Source organism: Mastigoproctus giganteus, chromosome 6 (genome assembly GCF_048544385.1).
Source record: "Mastigoproctus giganteus isolate SK-2022 chromosome 6, ASM4854438v1, whole genome shotgun sequence".
NCBI lineage: Eukaryota > Metazoa > Arthropoda > Arachnida > Uropygi > Thelyphonidae > Mastigoproctus > Mastigoproctus giganteus.
In genome coordinates, this window is record NC_143580.1 from 44,784,322 (window position 1) to 44,800,846 (window position 16,525).

General features: G+C 37.2%; 1 protein-coding gene across 4 annotated transcripts in view; it reads right to left on the bottom strand.

Moving 5' to 3' along the window:
• Positions 1–16,525, bottom strand: part of Pak (serine/threonine-protein kinase PAK 3-like protein) — a 251,389-nt gene that overhangs the window by 131,067 nt on the left and 103,797 nt on the right. The window lies entirely within an intron of this gene.

A 16,525-nucleotide genomic window follows, 5' to 3' on the forward strand; every position in this document is an offset into this window, starting at 1 on the left:
AACTGAACACACAGGTTGGTCCTTGAGGTTGTCACAGACATTCTCTCAGATATGCCAGACAAGCTATACTTGCTACCTGGGAGTCTAAAACGCTGATGGAACTGATATTCGGGTGACATTCAAGTCAAGTGGACCCAATTTCGGTGAAGTGCTGATGGTCTGTGACAGGCAAATCCTCTGCTTGGTGGGACTGTTAGCAATCCTGGGTATAACCTCCATGCACAAGCACACAGTGGGTGACCACCCAGGTGTGAACCAATGTAAGCAGGGGTTGAGGTGTGGTGCCCACACCACATGGAGGAATGCTTCCCCTCTGTGTTACCAGGCAGTACTAGGTGATAGATGACTCTCATCAACCGGTGCAATACCACCACTTTGCTTATTGGAGGCATGAAGTGGTGGAACCCATGTTTAGTCTCCAGAGCTAAGTTCTGGTCAACCCTTCCCCAATTCTTCCATCATGCAGTATGATTGATGAACATCGTGGCAAGATCCAATCTTCCTTACATTTCGAGGGTACAACTCTAAAACGGTGTTTGCAGGCCGCCAGCTAGTTAGTACACTGGACCGAACCTATTGGTAACTCTCTAGGAGGATTCCGGATCAGTTAGTGCATAATCTTGCAACCTCTACTCTGCCAGATAGTGACTGGAGGGAGTTGATTTGATTTTATTGGGACTGGAGAGAGTCCGAGTAGTGTGTATGCGGGAGGCATTGTCGAAGCCACATTATATCAAGGATCCGAGTATAATCTTACCATGTGTACGCCATATCCAAAAATTTCATTACTTCATGCAGCATGTACTACCCACTTTTTCTTACTATTGAATACACCATGGATTGTCAAACTAATAGAGTAAGCTTATCTGCAAAAAGATCTAAACCTCCCAAACACTTCCTAATTCATTTCACAAATATACGTCTCAATTCTAATCTCAACAATGTCCATTTCCACTTGCAGTCTGCCAAACAACATGTACTTTTTCTGACAGAATCTCAGTTATTGATTGATTCAACTACTGCTCATCTCAGATGCCCAAATTATTCGCCTCAAAGGTGGTACTTGTGCATATGTCCATTCCGATATTCCCTGTCAGAGACTTGGTAATTTGGAATCTCCTCTGGCTTAAAATCTCTACCTCAATTGTGTCAAATTCATCTGTTGTCTCTATCATTCTCCAAACTCCACTAATCACTTGGAGCTCTTTTGACTTCCTCTCTTTGCAACTTGACTTTCTCGAGTCCAACTTCCCTAACAGTGAGGTAATTTTCCTTGGTGATTTTAATGTTCACAACACCAGCTGGCTTCTGTTTTCTAGTCACACTGACCCAGCTGGTCGAGATTGAGGCTTTTGTAATTACTAATGACCTTGCACAGATTGTTCATTTACCTACAAGAATTCTTGACAATCCTAACCATATAGCCAACACGCTTGATCTTTTTCTCACAAACAAACCCTTCTAAGTACACGGTCGAAGTGAGTGGTCCTTTAAGCACCTCAGATCACAACTTGGAGATTGTCTCTTCTCCAATGGAGCTTTTATTTCATGGCTATTCCCAACCTCTTATTGTTTGGCATTACAAGAATGCAAAATGGGATGACCTGCAAGATTTCTTTTCTTCTTTTCCTTGGTCGGATTATTGTTTCAAAACTTCTGGTGTCAACGTTTGCTCAGATCGTGTCAGTGAAATTATTCTTGCAGGAATGGAATCCTTTATCCCACACTCCACTTTAAAATCTCGTTCTTTATCTAAACCTCGGTTTTCCAATAAATGTGCTAAGGCTGTTCAAGAGAAGAACATTGCATATCGTAATTGGATTGTTTCTAATTCTTCAGTTTCATTTTCTGCCTAAACCAAAGCTCGCAACAATTGTAAAGCAGTTAATAATCAGTCCAAACTAGAGTTTGAACAGGCTAAGAGTAGAAAACTAGCTTCTTGCCCTAATGGTAGCCGAGCATTCTGGTCTCTTGCCAAAGCTATTGGCCTCAACTTTTGCCCATCTCTGCTCCCACCTCTGTACAAACCAGATGGTTCTGTTGTCACTTCAGCCAAGGATAAAGCTGACCCTGCTGGCATCCCCTTTTTCTTCCAATTCATGTATTAATGATCTTGGTAAAACATCTCCACCATTCCCAACACGCTCCATTCAATGCCTCCTGTGCTCTTTCATCAAAAGGATGTCAGAAGTGTTTTGACAAATCTTGATGCTAAGAAAGCTCCAGGTCCTGATGGTATTTCTCCACTTGTTCTCAAAACCTGTGCTCCTGAGCTTACTCCTGTTCTTTGCCGCCTTTTTCACTTTCTTATTCCAAAGGTGTTTTTCCTTCTGCTTGCAAATTTGCTCTTATCCAGCCAATTCCTAAAAAGGGTGACAAATTTCTCCCATCCAATTACTTCTACTCTTTCTAAAGTAATGGAAAAATCAATTAACTGCCAACTCTTAAGCTACCTAGAAACCTTCCGTCTGATCAACGATCGCCAGTATGGATTCCGTCAGTGTCGATCCACTGGTGATATTCTGGCTTATGTTACCCATTTATGGACTAATTCAATAGAAAAGTTCTGTGAAACACAAGCGGTTGCTCTTGACATCTTAAAGGCTTTCGATCGTGTTTGGCATAAAGGTCTTCTAAACAAGCTTCCATCTTATGGTTTGCCAACTGTTTTCTGTAATTGGTTATACAGTTTTCTCTCTGATTGCTCACTGAGGGTGATGGTAGATGGCTCTGTCTTCTAACTTCTCCACTAATGCCGGTGTCCCCCAAGGTTCAGTTCTTTCCCACACTCTTTTCCTCTTGTATATTAATGACCTTCCATTGAATGGAAATCTTTTCCATAGTTTTGCCGATGATAGCACATTGCATTCCACTTTCCATTTTGAGAAACCTTGCCCTGCTCAATCAGCTTCAACTTCTTGAAAATCTGCTACCAATTTCTTAAATGCTGATCTCCAGTGGAACAAAGACAACTTAGTTGATTTCAATCCTTCTAAAACTCAGTCTTGTCTTATAACTCTCAAAAAGGATTCTTCTGCTCCTATGCTTATCTTTGGTGACACTCCGATTTCTAGGCAAAATGATATATCTCTTTTGGGGATTACCCTGACTTCTAATATCTCTCTTGGCACAAGCACATTACAAATATTGCTTCCTCTGCATCTAAAAAACTTGGTTTTCTCTTTCGCTCTCAGAGTTAATTTTCTTCCAAACAGCTGTTCACTCTGTACAAATCGCAAATCCGCCCTACCATGGAATATTGTTACCACATCTGGGGTGGTACCCCCAAAACCTCTCTCAGGCTTCTTGATTCCATTCAGAAGAGGGCCATTAGGTTAATTAATGATTCGTCTCTAACAGAGTCTCTCCACTTGTTGTCTCAGACTTACTGTTTCTGCTGCATGCCTCTTCTACAGATATTTCCATGGGCAATGTTCTTCTGAATTGGCTTTTATAATTCCTGCTCTCTCTTTCAAAACAGTCCAAACCCATGCCGCCACCAGCCAACATCCATTTACTGTCCAACTTCAAACTCGCACAACCAACTTTTCATCTTCCTCATTTATTCATTCGACTGGCATTTTTTGGAACAACCTTCTTTCATACTTATTTCCTGAAAATTACAGTCTACAGAAGTTCAATGTCAACAAATATCTTCTTTCGTCTTCTCAACCTCCAAACCCAAACACGGTACTAAGTACTATAGGTTCTTATACCTCTTGTGTTTGGTGTCTACATAAAAAAAAAAGTAATGAAACTGAACATACAAAAAAAATTTAAACACAAGCAAGCAATTATTTCTGTTCTGTTCATACCATTCACATCTCACAATATATTTTCATTGTTAGTGGATTTTATCATTTAAATGCCCTTGTAATAAATCTATCATAGGAAAAAGCATGCCTTTAAATCACAGAAGATGATATATTATTGAAGCTGGTATTAGTGGTTCAAGTTGCACATGCAATTTTGCCAATTTAGTATTTTCATATTTGTGAATCTACTAAAAGTATAAAACCACTTCCAAGAAAATTAAGAGAAGATGTACATATCATATAAGAGGTGTGGCTATTAAATAATGAGACTTTACAATAAAATAAATATAATGAAATGTTTTGTAACTTACAAGTTATCCCCTTCAAAATAATCACCTTGGGCTTGCACAGACTGTTCCCTATGTTTCTTCCAAGCACAAACATTTCTGAAAATCATCTTCTGTAAGCCTTAAACATTTTACTTTGGTCTTTTTTTTTTTTTTTTCCTGAATATCTTAAAAGGAATGAAAACGGCTTCCCTTAAACACATTTTTCATTTTAGGGAAGAGAAAAGCCACAAGGGTGCACACAGGGATTTGGTTTTTGGCCAGAAACTGGCAAACAGAGAGTGCATTGATTGCTGGAGTATCTAACCATCCTTCCACAATTCAGGTCTCTTCCTTCAAATTGTTTCATACAGCCTTGTCAGAACTTCAATGTAGCATGTTTGGCTCACATTGAAGGATGTTTTGGGATATGCTCAGCCATAATTCCTTTAAGAAAACAAGAAACAGTTTTCCTTTTTGATTTTGACATTCTTGTTGTTTTTGGTCTGGTGGATTGTTTTGTCTTCCATTTCATTGACTGTCTTTTAGTTTCTGGGTCACAGTGGAACAGACAAATTTCCTTGCAAATAAATACAGCAGGCCCTTGTTATAACACAGTTTGCTTTACGCTGATTCGCTATAATGCTGTTCTTATACTATAACCCATATCTGACTATAACGCTGTCACAAATCACTATAACACCCTTTTACAAATTTCATTTTTGGCATATTTAACGAAATAGTTTCATTTGATGGAGTCGATAGCTTGAAAATGAATAGCAAAACAGCATTAAAACGTTTCCCACACCGACTTGAGAAAATTTCCCACGCTAATTTAATTGCAATACAGTGACTTGTTACGTAATTCCGAGATCAACATTTTAAAAAATGATCAAGTATATTGCTTGTAATATTTGCGTTATATGCATTTATCTGAAGTCTAGTCACAACTTAGTATAGTATTAGACATCGTGCGTAACGGACAGTTTATTCAAACATTGAATTATAATGCAACCAACACAGTTACATTTTCGAAGAAGTAATAATGGTAGATAAGAATGAAAAAGAAACAACATCTGGACGCAGTACAAAGGCTATAAAACAGTAAGAAAAAGAATTTGAAAATTACATTAGACGTTTTGAAGCTAATCGATTCCGGTCATCGACAAGCTGATGTGTGCCATAATTTAGGACCAGCAAGTTTAACTGTAAGAACAATTATAAAAAATAAAGAATTAATTTTATCAGCGGGAAAGACAGCTGTTCCACTGCAAGCAACTAGGGCTAGGCCGGCTATTAGGATTGAAATGGAGACTTCTAAATAATTTTATTGAAGATAATATCCAATGCAGAATTCAGTTAAGTTAAATATTATGAGAGAGAGAGAGAGAGAGAGAGAGAGAGAGAGAGAGATTAGCCTATATGATGATCTGAAGAAAACTCACCTAAAATAAAAATGTGGAACCATTTAAAACTAGTAAGGGCTGGTTGAATAGATTTAAAATCCAGGGAGAAGCCGCAAGGGCAGATCAAGGAGTCGAAACTTTCAAAAAAGAATTTGTTAAAATTATTGAAGGGTATTATGTGTTATACTTCTCAACAAGTTTTTAACATATATGAAGCAGGACTTTTTTGAAAATGAATGCCTAAAAGAAGTTTCATATTGAAAGAAGAAAAAAACACGCCAGGTTTCAAAGCGGCGAAGGATCGGTTGACTTTATTGTTGGGTGGTAACACTGTAGGGGATTTAAAATTAAAATCCCTTTTAGTTTACCAGGAAGAGGGCCAAAGTACAACCCAAAATTGACACATTTTTCATGATTAAATTCATCAATTAAATTCATGATCTTAATTACAATTAAGTTTAATTTTGATACGTAAGCAGTTACCACATATTTATATATACATATGTAATGCAGAATATATGTACGAATATTTGAATATTAAATATTTTGACCGAAATTTGTGCATCTTTTCACTACCGTTTATTATTGATTAGGAAATATCCTATGGTACTGAGCGCAACTCACAAATACATGTTTCTTTATGGGAATGTGGCGCTCACTTTTTTTTTTCCTTTTCAGAACGAATTATCAGCGTTAAGCGGGGGGTCACCTGTACAGTACTTAAAGTCTGCATCTTCAATTTTTTTTTCAAACCATCTTCAGACTTCTCAGTCTTTGATCATCATTCAAAATATTTAGCACCATCTTGGCACACACTTTTCTCATTCCTAAATTTTCAGTTAAAATTTGCCTATTTCTTTGTCCATACTGAGTTCAGATGCAACCATTCTAATGCTTAAACGACAATCATTTCTAATCAATGTCCTTACCTGGTCCATATTTTCATCAGTTTTCATGGATACTAGACTGCCTGGCCATTCATAGTCTTCCACATTCTCTCTTCCTTCTAAAATCTTTTATTCCATTCAAACACGTAACAAATCAACATTCAGTTGGTGTTTTCTTTAGTTTTGGTAGAAAATTTGAGGCTGATTCATTGTTTGATTCTTTTTGTCTGTCATTTTTCTGGCAAACTGCAAAAATACAAGGTAATAAAAACCTGTCTCACTGCAAAGTAAACAAGTGTTGGAATTTGACTCAGCAGACAACTAAGGAAAGAATCAGGGTTAGCTGCTGTGCCTTTGTAGCTGCAGCGCTTGTTGTGTAGTGGCTATATGTGCAGTCTCATTATTTAATAGCCACACCTCGTATATACAGCAGAATTCATCTACATGCTGATAAACATTTAAAATGGTGATTATGCAGCCAAACAAGTATTTAATGTGGATGAAAGCTGACTATACCAAAAGTGAATGTAAGTGAGAACATACAAATCCTATGGTGAAAAATGGCATCAGGCTTTAAAGCTTCAAAGGATCGTAACACCATTCTGTGGATGATGATAATGCTAAGGGAAGTTGTTTATCATAGCAAGAACTCCAAGGCAATGAAGCATCAGGTGAAATCCATTGCCCAGTTCCAAAGATGACATTAATGAAAATCGCAAACATCTTCAAAAAAATTCTTAATTATTATGTGCCATTTCTCAGATTCTAGTAGAAGAAAGAAAATATCCAAGCCACTTTAGATGAAGAGAAATCCACTATTTCAGAATTTTGGAAAATATTTATTATGAGTAGTATAGAAAGGATTGAAAAATCATGGGAAGGAGATATGAAGTAATATATGAATATGCACATGAGGGGAAAAAAAATTTATACATAAATTTGAGGACACCTTTTCTTTGTAGAGATACTATACTGTCTGGTTTAACTGAGGATGTTAGTATTGGCAAAAAAATGAGGATAACAGGGTCAACTTCACATAGAGGAAAACTGATAGCAGAAGATCTAATTAAACTGGATTATCAACAGAGAGATCAGAAGTAGATCTTGAAATACAGGAGACACAAATAGATTCATTTGCTAATTTACATGAGGTGTAAGATTTTCCATGAAAATGATTCCTCATGAGAACAGCCATCTTCCAGTCACCTAGGTCACTAAAATACACCATCACTTGATATCAAGAGTTGCCATTCAAACCCCAGGGGCTCACACATCTGGTGAGTACGGGCTTGGCGCGCGCGCGCGCACACACACACACACACACGATCCTGAGCTGGATATCGTCATTCTTCTCTTTCTTGGTGATTCACTTCTACTTCTGATTCATGTTTTTTCTTTCTCTTTCTCACACAGGGTAACTCAGAAATTTTTTTTTTTTGGTTGGTGCAGCAAAAGCACCAGGCTTTCTTGCACCAAATGGCTAATAATAACTCTGCCTACTAAGCAAAAACATCTCTGGATTCATTCTTTAATAAACAATGATCTTCCTCATCAATCTCAAGGCATACGATAGAACCAAAGCCACCAACCTTAAAAGTGAGGAAAATTCTTTACCTTTAAGCCAGCTTTTAAAAATTCTGAAAACAATCTTCTGATACACTACAGTGACATTTCTGAATGTTGATGCAGCACTTGCTATAACTGTATAGGAATCGACCATACTGATTCAGCTTCCTGATTCTCCATCCACCCAAATGAAAAAATTAGTAATGATAAAAAATACAATTTTTGCAACTAAAACTCCTGGAAAGTCACAACCCTACAGTACTATAATTGGGTGTGGATAAAGAATGCATTCTCTATTGCATTACACTTCGTGGGGAGGCGCCTCCGTAGCCAGGTGGGAAGGAGCAGCAGTGCGTAGCACACGCTTCTTGATTAGACCGGGGTTCGATCCCGTCACCACCAAATACGGAGGATTCGGAAAGGTCAGGAAATGACCACCGCATATCCCGCAGCAATATGGCCTTAGTTACTAATGCTCCTAAAAACCAAACAACAACACTTCATGGAAATAATTGTTTTTTCTTCTTTTTTTTTAATTGATTCAACTGTGTAAATTAATTATTAATAAGGTGGTGGTGCTGCTGCTCTCATTATGTGATTTTATATTCTTTAAGTTAATTGTGAATGATACATATCTGCAGTCATGCGAGGTCTTTTTTTTTTACCCCATTTTTCTTTCACTTTCATTCAAAAACCCTTCTGTTTACTTGGAAATAACTCACAGTACTTTCCAAAGTAATTTTTGCAATAATTTCTTTATTCACCAAATTTGTATTGCATAATGACAAAATAACCTCTAAAACTAGCAATATATTGTGTATGATTTTGCATTATTGTATATATGGACTAAGTTTACTTTTTAAATTTTAATGGTTATAAATTCTCATTTACTCAGATGCAAGAAAAAGAAAGGAAATGCTACCTCTCTCCATTGCATAAAATGGTCCCAGCAATCGTATTAATTTTGTTACTATTCAAATACATAAAAAAGTCCCCTCTTATTTTTACCAGGATAGTACCTAGATAGAGCCAATTCAGCTAAACTGAAGTGACTAGCACAACTTCAATTTGTTTATTAATAGTAGTTTGAATTAAAACAATTTTTCTACAAAGTAATGCCAGCATTTGAATATATATAATTTTTAAATTATGGGTTTCATGATTTATTTGTATATTTATTTATTTTTTTCATTTTGGTTAAATAATCCAAAGTTTAGGTTTAATTAGTGACTGGTTATCAGCCAGATGTTTTAATAATGTACCTGCAAACTTTTAGAAATCTGAATTTTTATAAAACTTTTAATACAGATCTGCCTTTCTGCTAAACATGTTAAAACATTATCAAATTTAATAATAACAGTGCATTATGTTCTGAAAGTACTTTTACAAAGTACTAATTCCATATTTAAATTACTAGGTCATTAAGTTCACTTTGTTCAATTAGATGTGATGCTTTGCTATACTAGAGAAGGGAAAATTCTTTCTAATAAGTGGGTGGTACAGGATAGGAAGACCTACATGTGGGGCTCCAACACGGCAGAAGCAATTTTAGGATATTCTTGCTGTTTCTCAAAGAAGCAGAAATTTTTTGACAGAAATTGCAATTGTCATTATAGCTGTTTTTAGTTCATGCCACACCACTGGAACAGTAAGTAGCTTGCTCTTCTTTACTTTCATAATTCTGTGAAACTACATAACGTGTGGCACCCAAGTTCCATCTTGAGCCCCCCCCCCCCCCCCCAAGTGGCATCCCAAATCGAATTAATAAGTATCTTTTAACTAGTTTTGTTATAGACCAATATTGTGATTTTGGTATTAACTGCCCACACATAAAAATGATACTGTCCAGTAAATTCACAAAGCCACAGCAGTGTTGTTTTCATATTGATGATGATTATAAAACTTCATAATACAAAGAAAAAAGATAAAAATATGACTGACTTCAAATTCACAAAGATTATAAATGACAGCAAACAAGCATGAGCCTGTTATAACAAGTTACAGGTTCTCATAACAGGTGACTCAATTATGAGCCATCCCCCCCCCAATTGTTTCACCTACACATTCCGATAAATGCTTATTTTCTGTTGAATAAAAATTAGTTATTGATTCCCTTCCCAACAAAGTATGTGTTGTAAAATTTCATAATGTACATCCAGATTCAGAATTAATATAAAATTAATTAAAATTTAAAATGGGTGGTCTTTCTTGCCCATTCAAGTGAGAAAAATTATGCAAATCATAATTAATAAAACATTTTCAGTTCAATAAAAAAGCTAAAAAAAATTTTCATAATAAAAAAACAGCATCTGAGAAATGAGCAAATGTGGTTTGTTAAAGGGTGTGTGTGGGGAACAGCTAAGCATAGGTAATCTGAGGTGAATAAAGGTCACTAGTCAGGATTTGTGAGATTGTCTAGAATTTTGCTCAGAAATGACAGGAGGAAGGTTATGTCCTAGGCCATATCCATCAATTCCAGCCAAGAGAGATTGTGCAGGCTCAAAGTATAAGATTCTTCCCAGCATGGGTGTACTGTTAAGAGAAGGGTCTGTTCGAGAAGCAACCAGAGAGGGTAATACTCTTGATCTAGTTATCAGCAATGATCATTCGTGTATTAAGAATTTGCAGATAAAGGAACCACTAGGTGGCAGTGATCACAGTGTACTGATGTGGGATTTACTTAACCCGGTCTAAGTCTGCCCTGTTTTTGTCTAATTTTTAACCCTAACTTGAAAGTATCCTCTAACTTTACCATCACTTCATAAGGTTCTTGAACCAGAGCAATATCTAATTCTTTCTTCTCCATCTCATACACCAGTTGTTGTTGTTGTTTGGGTTTTTAGGAGCATTAGCAACTAAGGCCATATTGCTCCGGGATATGCGGTGGCCATTCCCTGACCTTTCCGCATCCTCCGTATTTGGTGGTGACAGGCTTGAACCCCGGTCTAATCAAGAAGCGTGTGCTACGCACTGCTGCTCCTTCCCACCTGGCTACGGAGCCACCAATTTTTCACCTTGTACAATTGTTTTATTGTGGACACTTTCTTCCAGTCAGTAAAATCATTATTATACCTATAAAGTAATTCATTATGTTGGGGGAACCCGTTTTTGCTACAAGAAACTGCACTGCATTTAGCAGTCACCGACTCATCTGCCAAAAACCACAGTAAAACAATATAAGTGATGGGGAGTAAGTCTATTTGTCAGCGGAGTTTATCTGTTTACTGCAGCTCAGAACAGCTTTATGACTGTGGATAGTGAATTTATTCGGCTTCTGAACTAAAACAGAATTTTTCCCTTTGCGATGACATCAAAGCGTAACAAGCAAATATCTTCTAACAATACTTTTTGAGCATCCGTTAGTCGTAATCTGTTAGCTTTGTATTGTTAGAAATATTGCAGTTATGTGAACAATACACATTTCAAGAAAGAAAGAAATTCATAGCGGATGATTTTTTCCCCCCTTTCTTTTGATGCACCAGCTTTCGAAGTTTATAACGCAGCTATAAATAGAAATATATTCTCGAAATTTGGTTAGAAGATCAAACCCAGGAAACTGCTGTTCCGATATTGTTTACTAAAAACAATTACAATAAAGCAAACTTTTTTTTTTTTTATCATATGCACATTGCAGTGTTATCAGTTTTACACCAGTTTTGCCCATTTCCAACAGATGAATTTCCTTGATTTTCTGTTCGTAGGAGCAATACACGTTGAAGATAGGAAATATGATCTGTTCACCTTTCATAAACTGTTATTGCTACTGTATCGCTTTATTGCTTCTTATGTTTATTTACATAAGAAGCAATAAATATTATTTACACTTCTCCCTTCCCGTCTGGATGTAGCTGTACGGGTGACGAGGTCACGTGATATATACTTCCCACGCTTCGCTTGTATTCAGGCGGAGTTGTTTATCAGAACTGTTACTCTCTGTAAAAAGAAATTTGTGCACTTTACACCAAGAAACGAATCAAGTGTCAGGTTTCATAAGCTCTAGGCTGTTTAGGGCAGGGGTAAAAAAATGCATACTTGATGTTGGTTAGGGGGGGGGGGGTAAAAAAATTAATTGAAAATGCCTTAAAAAAAAATGCATACTTATATCACATTTTTGTCCTTTGCGTGAAATTCAATAGAAGGTTTTGAAAATTTAAGTGGGAAAATTCAAGAAAACAGTTCTAGCTCCAACTATAGCGAGTTTCAGCTCTGTAATTAGAGTAAAAATTATAGAATTAACTTGCTGAACCCAGTTGAGGCTGGAACGTGCCCCAGCGGACAGGAATATGGTTAAAGATATAATTACCTTCAGGGGTAAAGGAAAGGGTTTTTGCTTCCGTAAAGGTGAGTACAGTGGTCTCAGACTGTTTTTAAATTCTGTACAGTGGGATCAACCAATGATGTTACCAACAGCAAATTCTAAGTGGGAAGCATTCAAGGAATTAATCGTGGAAGCTACTAGGCTTTTCATACCGATTAAGAAATATTGTTCAAAGTTTAGGCCTAAATGGTTATCAAATGAACTAACGAGACTCGTGACAGAGAAGAAAAATGCATGGGATGCATATAAATTATCAGGCGACACAAAAGCCTATGGCACATATAAGCTAGTCTGTAATCAAGTCACAAAGGCGGTTATAGACAGGCGAAGGCAGATTACGAGAAATCTTTGGCAAAGGATGCTAAGAAAAACAGCAAGGATTTCTTTACTTATATAAACTCTAAAAGGAAGGGGATGAATCTGATTGGTCCACTTGATATCAATGGTTTGACTGTTGATGATCCTGCTCAGATTGCAAACAAACTGAATGAGTATTTTGCATCTACATTCACATATGAGGAGTTATTAATGTTTGAAAATGCCACAAGGTTATCAAATTGTAGCAGGGTGCTTAATGATTTTGTAATAACTGAGAGCAAAGTGGAGGAGAAATTGTTGAAGTTAAACATAAGAAAGGCACCTGGGGTGGATGGGATCTATCCAGTTATATTAAAGGAGAGGTCAAAGGAAGTAAGCAAACCTTTAGCCATAATTACGAGAGCATCCTTGGACTCAGGGGAGGTCCCCACGTACTGGAAATGAGCAAATGTATCCCCAATTCACAAAGGGGGAATTGAAGGGTGTCACGAGTAATTACAGACCAGTTAATTTAACTTCTGTACCGGGTAAAATAAGCTAGTCTGTAATCAAGTCACAAAGGCGGTTAGACAGGCGAAGGCAGATTACGAGAAATCTTTGGCAAAGGATGCTAAGAAAAACAGCAAGGATTTCTTTACTTATATAAACTCTAAAAGGAAGGGGATGAATCTGATTGGTCCACTTGATATCAATGGTTTGACTGTTGATGATCCTGCTCAGATTGCAAACAAACTGAATGAGTATTTTGCATCTACATTCACATATGAGGAGTTATTAATGTTTGAAAATGCCACAAGGTTATCAAATTGTAGCAGGGTGCTTAATGATTTTGTAATAACTGAGAGCAAAGTGGAGGAGAAATTGTTGAAGTTAAACATAAGAAAGGCACCTGGGGTGGATGGGATCTATCCAGTTATATTAAAGGAGAGGTCAAAGGAAGTAAGCAAACCTTTAGCCATAATTACGAGAGCATCCTTGGACTCAGGGGAGGTCCCCATGTACTGGAAATGAGCAAATGTATCCCCAATTCACAAAGGGGGAATTGAAGGGTGTCACGAGTAATTACAGACCAGTTAATTTAACTTCTGTACCGGGTAAAATAATGGAGTCACTGGTTAAAGATGCATTGCAGGATCATCTGTACAAGACTGCAGTAATAATTCAGACACAGCATGGGTTTGTTAAGGGAAAGTCTTATCTGACAAATTTGATTGGTTATTATGATGTGGTTACAAAGGAACTGGATGCAAAAAATAATTTTGATATCATATACTTGGATTTCAGGAAAGCTTTTGACACTGTTGCACATGGAAGACTGTTGTTGTTTGGCCATATTGCTCCGGGGATATGCGGTGGTCATTTCCTGACCTTTCTGCATCCTCTGTATTTGGTAGTCGCGGGCTTGAACCCCAATCTAACCAAGAAGTGTGTGCTATGCAATGCTGTTCCTGCCCACCTGGCTATGGAGGCGCCGCATAGAAGACTACTGTACAAACTGGAGCTGTTGTTTGGTTGTTTTTGGCTTTTAGGAGAATTAGCAACTAAGGCCATATTGCTCCGGGAATATGCAGTGGTCATTCCCTGACCTTTCCGCATCCTCCGTATTTGGTGGTGACGGGCTCAAACCCTAGTCTAATCAAGAAGCGTGTGCTACACACTGCTGCTCCTTCCCACCTGGCTACGGAGGCGCCTATACAAACTGGAGCAGAATGGTATTAAGGGTAAATTGCTACAATGGATAAAGGATGGGAGAAGACAGAGGGTGGTAATCAATGGGTGCTGCTCTTCGTGGACTTATGTTATTAGTGGAGTCCCACAGGGTTCAGTGTTGGGTCCACTGTTATTTTGTATATTTATTAATGATATTGATGAAGGTATATCAGGCTTAGTGCCAAAGTTTTCAGATGATACAAAGGTTGGCAGGGTTGTTAATGACAGTAATGGCAGTGTACTACTGCAACAGGATCTAGAAAATTTGGGCAGATGGGCTGAGAAGTGGCAACTGAAGTTTAACCTTGACAAATGCAAAGTACTGCATATGAGTAGAAGTAACCCTAGAGAAATGTACCAACTATGTGGTACTACACTTAAGGTGGTAGAAAATAAAAAAGACCTGGGAGTAATTGTGCAGTCAGATATGAAGTTTTCTGAGCAATGCAGACAGGCTGCCAGGGCAGGTCACAGGGTTTTGTCAATGATATATAGGAATTTTGCTAGCAGGGAAAAGAAGGTGATTGTCCCTCTGTATAAGGCAATGGTCAGGCCACGCCTTGAGTACTGCGTACAGGTCTGGAGGCCTCATTTTAGGAAGGATGTAGATTTGCTTGAGCGTGTACAGAGAAGGGCAACAAGATTGGTGAGAGAAATGAAGGGATCCTCTTACCAAGAGAGGCTTAAGTTCTGCAAATTGCAATGGCTGGAGATTAGGCACCTGCGCGGTGATCTGATTGAGGTGTATAAGGCCTTGAATGGATTGAGCATGCTGAATTCTGATGGGATTCTTCCACTTGTTCAGATTATGAACCTAAGGGGGCATAAATTCAAATTAAGGAAAGACAGATGTAGAATAGATGTGCTGAAATTTGCCTTTAGCCAACGGGTGGTTAATTGCTGGAACAAACTTCCATCTGTCATTGTGGAAGTTGATAGGTTAACAAATTTAAGGAGGAACTGGACAAACATTTAGAGGGAATGGTTGTGTGAATTTTTTTTTTGGCTGATGCTGCATAAGCTCATAACACTTGTTTTCTTGCATCACATGCCCCTACTACTACTTTAGAAAAGTGGTCCCTTCTCTTAAAGGTACGCCCATGAGAGAAGGGACTGCTTTTCTAAAGACAAAATGCAACTGATAGAAGTGCAAGAATATATATATATGCTAATGCTACTGAAGCAAAGTTAATGGTGGTTAAAACAAGGTTAACCACATTAATGATAGTTGAAACCAAATGTAGTTCAGATTCTTGCACTTCTTCAAACCATCCTACTGCATAATGTTTAAATAAACAAAGAAGTACAATACCTGCTGGGAGTCCTTGTAACAGTAATACAGTGAGAACTGGAGGTAAAACCATGGGCCTGCTGAAAAGTAATGGAGAAGTACCAACCAACTGTGCTAAAAGTAACCTAATATCCAACTACAAAATTCATGGATTACTATCTTACAACTGTGCTTGGTGTGTTAGTCTCACCAAACATAATACTGTCACATGTATGCATTCTAATTCCAGGAATATAGTTAATAAATTTAATGAATTTGTGGTACTGGATAACTTCCAAAATGTGGACATAATATGAATATAAGAAATTAGTCTTTTAATTCCCAAGCATAGATTAAAGACAAACATGGCCAATAGATAATTATGAATCAGTCTGGTACAAAATAACAACTGGGAAAACAGAAATGAAAATAGGAATATGTTATAGTTGACTGTGATGAGCATAATTAACATCTTCATAAACAAATAGAGTGAGCCAGATAACCAGAATGTTTTTTTATCAAAGAGTTAATGAACACTGATGATCTTAGTGTCAGAAGAAAAATGCACAACATCATTATAAATTATCAGAGAACTCTGAATCCTGTAGTACTATAAATTAGCCTGTAATAAATTAATCAGGAATATTAAAGCAGATTACAAGAAGTCCTTAGGATGCAAAGAATGCTTACAAAAAATCCTTTATTCATATTAGCATTAAAAAGAAATGCAATCAAATACATTGGTTCAATTGATTATACCAAAAATATCAATGATTCAGAACTGGTTGCTGATAAGTCGAATAAATTGGATATTCATAGCACGGAAATTTTAAAACTTGAGGATGGCTTAGTATTAGCCATCCTAAGCAGTGGCTCAGCTAATACTAATTAGGAATTAAATGATTTTATGATTACTGAAAAGGGACAGTAAGCAAAGTCATACAGAATTGTTAGATGTGGATAATTTTC